The sequence below is a fragment of the Triticum aestivum genome, chromosome 4A, assembly GCF_018294505.1.
Source record: "Triticum aestivum cultivar Chinese Spring chromosome 4A, IWGSC CS RefSeq v2.1, whole genome shotgun sequence".
In the NCBI taxonomy this organism is placed as follows: Eukaryota; Viridiplantae; Streptophyta; class Magnoliopsida; order Poales; family Poaceae; genus Triticum; species Triticum aestivum.
Window position 1 is genome coordinate 289,318,144 of NC_057803.1, and position 11,871 is coordinate 289,330,014.

An 11,871-nucleotide genomic window follows, 5' to 3' on the forward strand; every position below is an offset into this window, starting at 1 on the left:
CATGGGAATACAAGTTGCTTTCCTAACATGGTATTAGAGCTTTAGGGTTTTTTTTCGCACGCGCAACTCGTGCTCCTATCGGTCCACGCCCTCGTCGATCTCCCTCCTGCTCCAGCGCGCTCGAACTTCTCCAGCTGCCAGGGGCGCCCGGTTCCTCCCATCGCTAGGTCCTCCAGCACGCCAGGGGCGCCCGATCCCCAGGGCTCCCGATTCCTCTAGTCGCCAGGGGCGCTCGCCTCCTCCCGATTCCTCCAGTCGCCAGGGCTGCCTGATCCAGTCGCCAGAGCTCGATCCAGTCGCCAGAGTCCAAGCCGCGCCTAGCCTTTCTCTGGATCCAGCCGCGCCTGCCTCTCCTGCGATCCAGCACTCCCGGCGGCAACCTGGGTGCCAGCGCCTATTTTCCTGCAGCCGTCCCCTGCTGCTAGCGACGTCTGTCTGCGGTTCTCGTCGGGATCGTCTCGTACTTGTTTCCTAAAAAAATGTCTGATGCATCTGGCTATGTTGTTGTCCCTCGCTGTCCGGTGATTTTCGATGGTACTAACTACACCGAGTTCACTGGCTTTATGCGCATTCACATGCGTGGCATCCGTCTTTGGGGTGTTCTTTCTGGCGAGGTTTGCTGTCCGCCACGTCCGGTTCCTCCGATGGCCCCTACTCCGCTGACTCCACTGGTTCTTGCTCCGGATGCTAATCAGACCGCCAAGGATGCGGCTAAGCTTACTGATGAGGCTGCTGATCGTGCTTATGATGAGAAGGTTTTGGCTTATGAGGAGACTCGCGGTGCTGGTTTGCTGGAGGTTCCCTCAGTGCTCGCTACTCAGGCTCCTACGCCACTTTAACATCCCAAATTTTCAATTTGGAATGTTATACATTAGATCATCATTGCATATCATATTTTATTTTGCATTTTGGTTGATCCTAGAAATCCTAAGCAACTCAATGACCCACAGAGAGAATTGGGGATTTCGTTATTTTCATATTTGAGTTTTCTCAAATTTTGAGAATAGGATCATTTGATTTTATTTATTTTATCATCAATTATTTCTATTACAAAAATATGAGAGAGGGAATAAAATGACTTTCCTAAAATAAAGAAATATTAAGGATTTAATAATAAAATCAAATAAGATTTTATTTTGGGGTTTTTCGGTATTTTATTTGAATTTAGGAAAAATGTGCGTTTGTCAAAATTGAATTTAGGTCCCAAATAAATGTTCACCTTGCGCAGCTTGATTTTAGAAGCCCGTGAAAATTTATTTTGGAATTTTTGGAGTCGGTTTAGTATTCCTTTTTATTTTTCTTCTGCGCGTAATTATTTAAAAAAAATGCGCACCGACCTACGGGCCGTGTCCGACCTGGACACCGGCCCGGGCAGGCTTTATAAGCCGGGGCAGACCACCCGGGCAAACCCTAGCCGCCCCAGCCCCAAGCCGCCGCCGCCGCGACGCCGCCGCCGCGCTGCCTCGCCGCCCGCCGCCGCCTCGAAATCCGCGCCGTTTTTTTATATTTTTTTTCAAAAAACCGTTTGGTTTTTCCATCAGTTTTTTTAGATTCGTTTTTAAATAGATCGGTTTTTCCGGTTTATTTAAATAGTGAGCGTTCGTTCTAGCGAACGTTCGTCGTTTTTCTTTTTCTCGGATTAAATCCGCGATTTTTTCTGATCGCGATTCCTGATCCGATTTTCGTTTTAGTATAACTTTTCGCTCGTTTATCGGAATCAGGCGATTCAAGCGCCTGGAGTTTCGTCTCGAAACCCTCTATCCGTTTAACCAACTTAAACAAGATTTTGCTACTGTAAAATTTGCCCTAGATCCAGATTAGTAGAACAAAGTTGTTTTCTTTCGCCGTTTGACTTTCGTTGCTTCGTTCGATTTGATTATTTTTGCCAACCGGAGTTCTTAAGTTGAACCTTCTGGTTAGATCTCTTCTTTGAGTTTTACCCGTGCATTAGATGGGTACTTATTGTATGCTTGTTTGTTTGTCTTCGATAGAATACCCGGAGTGCGCCGCCTGTTACTTCGAATCTCTAGGTTTCGCGGATCATCAGCAAGGCAAGTAACACTTTGATCATACCTTTCCTACTACCAAGTTTTATTGCATTAGATCAATCCTCACACATTGCATGATTAGGATCTAATTAAATTGTGGGATGGGAAGTAGTTGAGGTAGTACCTATTACCTATTTATTATCAAACCTTTGGGAGTTAGTTCTACGTTTGCTTATTATGCCATGCTATGCTAGTAGACGTGGATTGCGTGAGTGATATCCATGACAGATGTGAGATTGTTAATTAATGGTTTATCTAAGGTGGCAACTTAAACACACATCTGGGTGGATTGAGGCACCTGGGTATTCCAGGACTTGCTTGTTTTCTTTTGGACCGCCACCCAGGCTCAAAGGGATCATGAGACTATTCATACTAGAAACTTTCGTGTGCAGCCACAAGCTATTATGGGCTCTAGCATAGTTGACTAAGTTGTGCGAACTCTTACAGTGGTAGACTAGCAGATGTAGGGGAAGTAGGTGGTACGGTCTACCCGATCGTAAGGTGCTAGCGCTTCTGAAAGACTATGTCTCGGTCATCCGTCTTCTCAAACACCATGTAGTGCGAGAAACCAAACGGAGGCGATCGAGTCTTGTGGGGAAAAGTGCGCAAACCTCTGCAGAGTGTAATAAACTAATTATGGTTAGCCGTGTACCCGGTTATGGACATCTTGAGTATCTAGTACCTGGATTATCATGTGAATCTCAACATGTTACTCTAAATTAATTTTGTTGGGTTATGTTTAACGATGATGCTTAATTGGGATTGAGAATGCTGTCAACCATTCTCAATGTTTAAGAACTACCATGTGTCACACCCTTGATGCGTCTATATCTCCCACGTGTCGAAGCACGATTTAGAGGCATAATCGCATTGAAAGCAATGTCGCAAGTGAGGTAATCTTCACACAACCCATGTAATACATAAGGGAAAAAGATACATAGTTGGCTTACAATCGCCACTTCACACAATACATGAATACAACACTACAACATCCAAATACAATCAAGGTCCGACTACGGAACCAAAATAAAAGAAGAACCCCAAATGCGACAAAGGTCCCCGACCGACCCCAACTGGGCTCCACTACTGATCAACTAGAACGAAACAACACAAAGGACAAGATCTTCATCGAGCTCCTCCTGAGCATGGTTGCGTCATCTGCACGGACTCATCGACACCTGCAAGCTGGTTTTGGAAGTATCTGTGAGCCACGGGGACTCAGCAATCTCACACCCTCGCGATCAAGACTATTTAAGCTTATGGGTATGGTAAAGGTATGAGGTGGAGCTGCAGCAAGCGACTAGCATAATATGGTGGCTAACTTATTCGCAAAAGAGAGCGAGAAGAGAAGGCAAAAGCACGGTCGAACAACTATGATCAAGAAGTGATCCTAGAACAACCTACGTCAAGCATTACTCCAACACCGTGTTCACTTCCCGGACTCCGCCGGAAAGAGACCATCACGGTTACACACGCGGTTGATGTATTTTAATTAAGGTCAACTTCAGGTTTTCTACAACCGGACATTAACAAATTCCCATCTGCCCATAACCGCGGGCGCGGCTTTCGAAAGTTCAAATCCCTGCAGGGGTGTCCCAACTTAGCCCATGACAAGCTCTCACGGTCAATGAAGGATATACCTTCTCCCGAGGCATTCCGATCAGACTCGGTATCCCGGTTCTACAAGACACTTCGACAAGTTAAAACAAATCCAGCAACACCGCCCGATTGTGCCGACAAATCCTGATAGGAGCTGCACATATCTCATTCTCAGGGCACACTCAGATGAGACATCCTACGAGTAAAACCAAACCTCAAGTTGCCCCGAGGTGGCCCCGCAGTCTGCTCGGTCGGACCAACACTCAGAGGAGCACTGGCCCGGGGGGGGGGGGGTTAGAATAAAGATGACCCTTGGGTCTGCAGAACCCAAGGGAAGGTGGTAGGTTGTTAGTGCAAATGGTAAAACCAAGGTTGGGCATTGCTGGAGGAGTTTTATTCAAGGCAAACTGTCAAGGGGTTCCCATTATTACCCAACCACGTAAGGAACGCAAAATCCAGGAACATAACACCGATATGACGGAAACTAGGGCGGCAAGAGTGGAACAAAACACCAGGCATAAGGCCGAGCCTTCCACCCTTTACCAAGTATATAGATGCATTAATTAAAATAAGATATATTGTGATATCCCAACAAATATCATGTTCCAACAAGGAACAAACTTCAATCTTCACCTGCAACTAACAACACTATAAGAGGGGCTGAGCAAAGCGGTAACATAGCCAAACAACGGTTTTCTAGGACAAGGTGGGTTAGAGGCTTGGTTCAACAATATGGGAGGCATGATAAGCAAGTGGCAGGTATCGCAGCATAGGCATAGCAAAAGAGCGAGCAACTAGCAAGCAAAGATAGAAGTGATTTCGAGGGTATGGTCATCTTGCCTGAAATCCCGCAAGGAAGAAGAACGATTCCATGAAGAAGACAAACGGACGAAGTTGAACGGATCCTCACAAACGCGACATTATCGGAACTAACCCGAAGAAGCAACACCGGAAAGAAGCAAACAACATAGTAATCAACCATCACATAAACATGACATGATGCACAACCAAGTATGATGCATGTCCGGTTTAATGATTCATGGCATGGCAAAGTGCACAAACAATCCTACAAATTAAGTGGAGCTCAATATGCAACGAGTTGCATATTGACGAAACACCACGTCAATTATTTAGTTCTCTCCCGTTTAGGTACTCAACAATATTAAATGTTGGTTAACATGGCAAGAGGTGGAGCATAAGTAAACTAAATATTTAGGAAAGTTTAAATTAGGCCGGAAATAACAAACAACAATTCCGGTAAATCCCCATATGCATTTATCAATTTGGTGCAACAACAATTTAAATATTTTAATTATTGTTATCATGATGCCGATGACGTGAACAAGTTTTATGCAATTATTATTAAAAGTTGACAAGAGCATTAAGAAGCATTTGTCATTGTGGCGGAAACGAAAGGGGTGCCACGACAATGACAGCGGAAATGGTGCCACGGCAACATTCCGGTTCCGATAGCTCATGGATATACCGGCGCAAAAGGAAAAGTGATGGGAGCGTGACATGCGATAGAAGGTGGGGTGATCCCGATAACCGGGTTCCCACGAGACGACGGCATGGCAACGGGGAACATGCAAGAAACACGCCGGGCACGGTGCAACCACGAGCATTTCATACAACATATGCATTCGTCCACGGGCGGTCGTTTCGGGGTTATACCTTCGAAGCGTGCGTTATCGGAGCGGTTCGGGTCAAGCGGTATAGTCGTTCATGATCGTCGTTGGAAGTAGTGGTACTCGGCGATGGTAGAGGAAGTAGTTTGTTCACGCGACGGTATTCAAACTTGACGGTTCCGAGCTCTTCGAGGGTCGTCCTGGTACTCGGGGTCTTCGGACCCGCCAGTCTCATTCTTGCGACGTTAGTTGAACTTGACATATCTGAGGGATCTGGGTGTCGCGGTACTTGGCGTTCTTGGCAATTCCGAAGACGGCGGTAGATGTACTTGGTGCAATATGGTCTTCGGGTACTTGACGACTCCGGCCAGGGCAACAAAACATAGTCGAACTTGACGTTTCGGTGTTGTAGTGGAACGAACGTCCGTATAGCCTTGCCGGTGTAGGTACTTGACAATATCCGTGCGTAGAGGTACTTGGCAGTTTCATGTAGACGAACTTGAGGTACTCCGGGGCAGAGGTCGCGACGTTGCAATGATGGTCTCGACGCATCCAGATCGGAACAAGGCCAAGTGGCCTCGGGCATAGCAGATCGAAGTAGCGGTCACACTCATCCTCCCGCGACCAGAGACGAGGGCAACATGAAGACCTACGAGGAGCAGCAGCAGCAAGGGCGTCGGGGAGGCCTAGCGCGGCGCCGGAGACGGAAACGGGTGGAGAACGAGGTTCCCCGGCAGCAGGGATGGCATCTGCGACCCCTGGCCCGGTGGCTCGATGCAGGGCACGAGAGGAGGCAAAAAAATGGCGCTGCGGTGGCCTGTTGGTCTTGGACGGCGGCAACGGATAGGAGAAGGAGGAGGGCAGTAGCGGGCAACAGCGGCCATGGGCCTCAGCAGCAGGGGCGCGGTCATGGCGGGGCTACGCTGTGGAAGAGGCGAGGTCGGGTCGAGGCGCAGGGGCCCTGTGGGCGCTGGAGGCGACGCTGGTCCTCGGATGATGAGGCGATGACGAGGAGGCCGAGCAGAAAGGCGGCGACGCGGCCTAGAGAAGGGAAGCAGAGGCCGGTGGCGCGAGGGAAAATCACACGGCGACGGGTACCGACGAACAGAGGCGGGCGTCTGCAGGGCCGTCACGCACGAAGAGGAGACTCGAGGGGATCGGGCACGGGGTGCGTTGCGGCACTGGGAGAAGGAGGGATCGAGAGGAGGCGACGAGGGATAGAGGAGTCGGGCTGCGCGTGCATTCTATCCTCTCTGACGGCGTTGAGGGACGAGGAGGGAGCGAGGGGAAGGAAAACAGGGAGGTTAGGGTTCGGTAGACAGGGGCCAGATGGGCCTTCGGTGCAGATGGGCCTTAGAGGCCGGCGGCTGGGCCTTAGGCCACTTAGGTGGGGAGAGGGAAAAGGTCAGGAGGCCTGCTGGCTGTTGGGCTCCCTTCCTCTCTCTTACTCTTTTCAAAACAGAAAAAAAGAAATAAAAAAAGAGGAAAAGAAAGGTTAGAGAAAGAGTTTGGGCACGGGGATAATTTTCACGGACTCGTAAAAATGTGCACGGTCCACGAAAAATAGGAGAGGCATGATTGCAAGGATTTAATTCAAAGTCATTTGAATTTAATTCAAATGGTTTGAACAAGGGCTACGAATTAGAGGTGTCCAAAAATGTTCGGATTTTTGGTGGAGCTCTGGAAAATGACGAAAGAATATAAGCAAAGTTTGGGGACCAAACTTCAAGCGAGAAAAGGCATGTGACTATTTGCAAGTGTGTTAAGGTGAATTCCAAATAATTGGAATATTTACTATAGCTCTCTAAATATCGAGAGGATATGTTATAAGGAGAATCGCCATGTGAATTCCCTCAGTTTAAATGGACTGAAATTCCATACGGTTTATTTAGTTGAGATGCAAAAGACTTATGAGATGATGGCATGATGACATGATGCAATGCACATGATGCAACGAACCAAACAAATCACACGACGAAACCCGGAAACCCTGGAAGGCATCTGAAGCTCCAGTCTTGGGCGTCACAACACTCCACCACTACAAGAGGATCTCGTCCCGAGATCTAGAATGGCACCGGAGGGAAAACGGAAGAGAAAGAGAAGGGTGAAACTAAGTTGCTTCTCTGACCAATGAGTGAAACCAAAGAACCTTGAGAGGTTGAACAAATTGAAAGAAAGAATGCAACGGAGATGAACGAAGTAGAAAAAACTCCGTTATAAAAGAGGAACAAGGAAGAACAAATCTGGGTAGCACTCCGGTTGACAAGAGATGCAAGACTTGATAAGATGAAAGAACTTGAGCAGGGGACACAACACTCCGGTTAAATGGATAAACCAAGCAAAGAACACGATCCTGGCAAAACAAGAAGATGGGTTGAAGAGAGGAACATCACAATGCCTCCGGAACAAAAGTAAGAATAGAATGGAATGAACGAAGGGGAACACAATCTTGAGAGAGCACACTTACAACAAATACTAGAACTGAGTTGTTGGAAAACCAACAACGAAAAGAATAAGCTTGATATGGTCTTATGGAATACATTTCAAATAATGAGGTGACAACCTGCCACTCACGGAAAAAGATTGTATTGATAAGAATAAGGAGACGAGAAACTTATTCACCGGAAGGATAAAAGAAGAACTTGGATCATTTATAACCACCATGAGAGCGACAATTCTTAAAGGAAAGCTTTAGGTGAAATATAACCCAAGATAATTCCAATGAAGAAAATGATGGATTTAAAATATCTCATCCTTGACAACATGTGAATCATGAAACATGAACTCAAATTATCAAGAATGGCATAATACCACCTCTAATAATATGATAGAAAGAATGCACTCCGGATTACAATATGAAGAAAGCTTGAGTTCCTCTGAAAAGAATCTCAAAGAACACTTCGAGAAGGAATTAAATCCTTGATGACCCAACATGTAGAACCTTCATGAAGAACTCCGGTAAACAAAGGAATGATCAAACAGAAGGCAAGAGAAGATGGAAACACAAGGTGAAGACTTGCAATGATTTAAATGAATCTCCGTGGTGATGTAATTGCGAGAGCTAGGAACTCCGCGAAAAGAAAAGATAAAGCATCTCGAACCCAGAATGTGATATGATGCACCTCCGGAATAAGGAATTAATCACTTGGATGAAACAAGAATAAGAATTACATTATGCTTATCCTTCACCAATTAAATTGATGACAATCAATGGATTTGGCATACTACTTATTCTCGTAGAAAGGATTAAAAGAGATATATCAAAACTTGAGAACGTCTTCAACGAACCACCGGTAGGATTGGAACAATGAATAAATTTATATGATAAATGAAGGAAGAAGAATCTTGAGCGAACCACCGTAAGGATTAAAATGAACAAAGAAAAGATAAGGAAGACACCGGGAAGAATTTAGCAAATGAACGAAGATGCTTGAGAGAATTTAGATACATGAGAACGAAGGGATCACAACCTGATTAGAGATCACTTGAACGATGCACCGGTAAGATTGGAGAATGATAACTGAAAGCTGAGAATGAATAAACCTGAATTGATGGCCTCCGGAGAATCAAACTAAAAAGAATCTTGAATTGCTTAGGATAGGTGAAAAGAATTCTCACAATCGAAAAACAATTATGAGAGTATGACATTTAAGCTAGAACCACGAATCTCTGAGAGAGCGGATAAGATATGGAGGAAAAACTCATCTTCGGTCATCAAAATCTAAGAATTACGATGAGAAACACCATCAAGAATTGTTGAGGCACTCCGGAATAAAGAAGAATATAAAAGTTGAACAAATGATGAAAAGAATTTGGAAGATCTTGGAGAAAGACATTTGACTGATGATAAATCATTCTTACGTCAAACTTCGAAAAGAAATTGAGGATAGCTCCGGGAAAAATAAGAAGAGCCAGGTAAGATCCTGGAAAAGACCTGTGGGTTAGGGCCCACTCAAAAGAAACACCGTTGAAATGATTTAAAAGAGAGGATTGCACCGGTTGAATAAAATGGCTTGAATGAGATAACAATCTCGAAAGAGCTTGAACGAATGCAGAGTGGAAACACAAGTCTTCGGGATATCTTGAGCACTCCGGAACAAATGAATAGCGAGAAATGAATGAATATGAGGAGCACCGGCAAGAGAAGGTATTAGAAGCGAGGGAAAAGGGATATGATCAACACCAAAGCTTGAATTTGGTTCCATCGGAGAAGAAAATGAGTGAAGAGTGGCGAACTTGAAGCTCCGTTAGAATCTTCATGAGAATCACCGGGTAAGAACATAGAAAGGAAAGAATAAAGAGACTTCACATCAATAAAATGGATACTTGATTAAGAAATCTTAGTCCTGAAGAAAAAGGGTGGGTGGGCGGGAAAACAAAGGCAGCTTGAGACGAATGAAACAAACACCATTGAGAAGAACTGATAATTGATCTTGCTGATGTTGAAATGATTGGATCCACTTGAAGAGAAACACGCCGGTTGAAAAGGATTGACATGGCAATCTCGATTATCATGAAGGATTAGTACTCCCGTAGGAATAGGAGGACACCACTTATAAAAGGTATAGAATCAACATTTGACTTCGAAGCAACTCGAATACCACAACTCAAAAACAAAACAGAGGATTGGCTTGCAGAATAAGCCGGAACAAACATATGATAGAGATTTCATCCGAAGTTTTCGTGGTGGGGCCTACACGGGCTCGATCGTACAGCACCATCATGTACAAGGCAGTGCACATGACATACGAAGCGTCCCCGAGTCGGCATAGCCAAGGACTCTTTAAGACACAACGAGACCACTATAAAACCGACCGTGAATAGGCAGACCACTGGACGTTGAACCCCAATTTCATATCATATATCCGTCGGAAAGATATCCTAAGAGCTACTTGAATTCCCACTTATAAACTCCCGAAATTTTCCGGTTATGCAATCAGGTGTTGGGGATACAGGGGAAGCATAATATCTCACCCAAATCTAGCAAATCCTACATCCAGCTGTATCCATCCTTCAACACATAACCAAGAAACCTTCGGAAATCATCTACCTCAACCTTCGAAAAGCATCTGTTATACAAGTTATGGCAATACTCCCGAACTCCCGCCCCGGTACTAGGTGGCGTCGAGGTTATCTCACCAACAACTGCATAAAAGAGATTTTCGATGTCGGCGAAACTAAACTCAGGTATTCCAGAACTGCAATGATAAAATTGTGACGACAACACCTCGGAGCTCAACTCCCCGGGACACTGCCACGAAACCCCTGACAGGAGGCACCAAGACAATGTTCTCGTCACAAAACCATCAGAACGATTCTAAGATACCCGCGTGATCCTAAATTTTTTAGTGAAATTTGAGAAGAGAAGAGTCTAAACTCTACGTCAGGATGCCTTACCAGAGCGAGGAGGAGACTGGGAAGTAAAAAGAATTCCCAAACTCTCCGATATATAATTCCTAAATGACTCAAAAAAATTTTCTAGACACAACTCGGCCGCTAATAACGATCAAGCAATGGGGCTCCTAAGGTCGGGGAAGGCTCTGATACCAACTTGTCACACCCTCGATGTGGCTATATCTCCCACGTGTGGAAGCACGACTTAGAGGCATAACCGCATTGAAAGCAATGTCGCAAGTGAGGTAATCTTCACACAACCCATGTAATACATAAGGGAAAAAGATACATAGTTGGCTTACAATCGCCACTTCACACAATACATGAATACAACATTACAACATCCAAATACAATCAAGGTCCGACTACAGAACCAAAATAAAAGAAGAACCCCAAATGTGACAAAGGTCCCCGATCGACCCCAACTGGGCTCCACTACTGATCAACTCGAACGAAACAACACAAAGGACAAGATCTTCATCGAGCTCCTCCTGAGCTTGGTTGCGTCATCTGCACGGACTCATTGGCACCTACAAGATGGTTTTGGAAGTATCTGTGAGCCACGGGGACTAAGCAATCTCACACCCTCGCGATCAAGACTATTTAAGCTTATGGGTATGGTAAAGGTATGAGGTGGAGCTGCAGCAAGCGACTAGCATAATATGGTGGCTAACTTATTCACAAAAGAGAGCAAGAAGATAAGGCAAAAGCACGGTCGAACAACTATGATTAAGAAGTGATCCTAGAACAACCTACGTCAAGCATTACTCCAACACCGTGTTCACTTCCCGGACTCCACCGGAAAGAGACCATCACGGTTACACACGCGGTTGATGTATTTTAATTAAGGTCAACTTCAGGTTTTCTACAACCGGACATTAACAAATTCCCATCTGCCCATAACCGCGGGCACGGCTTTCGAAAGTTCAAATCCCTGCAGGGGTGTCCCAACTTAGCCCGTGACAATCTCTCACGGTCAACGAAGGATATACCTTCTCCCGAGACATTCCGATCAGACTCGGTATCCCCGGTTCTACAAGACACTTCGACAAGTTAAAACAAATCCAGCAACACCGCCCGAATGTGCCGACAAATCCCGATAGGAGCTGCACATATCTCGTTCTCAGGGCACACTCAGATGAGACATCCTACGAGTAAAACCAAACCTCAAGTTGCCCCGAGGTGGCCCCGCAGTCTGCTCG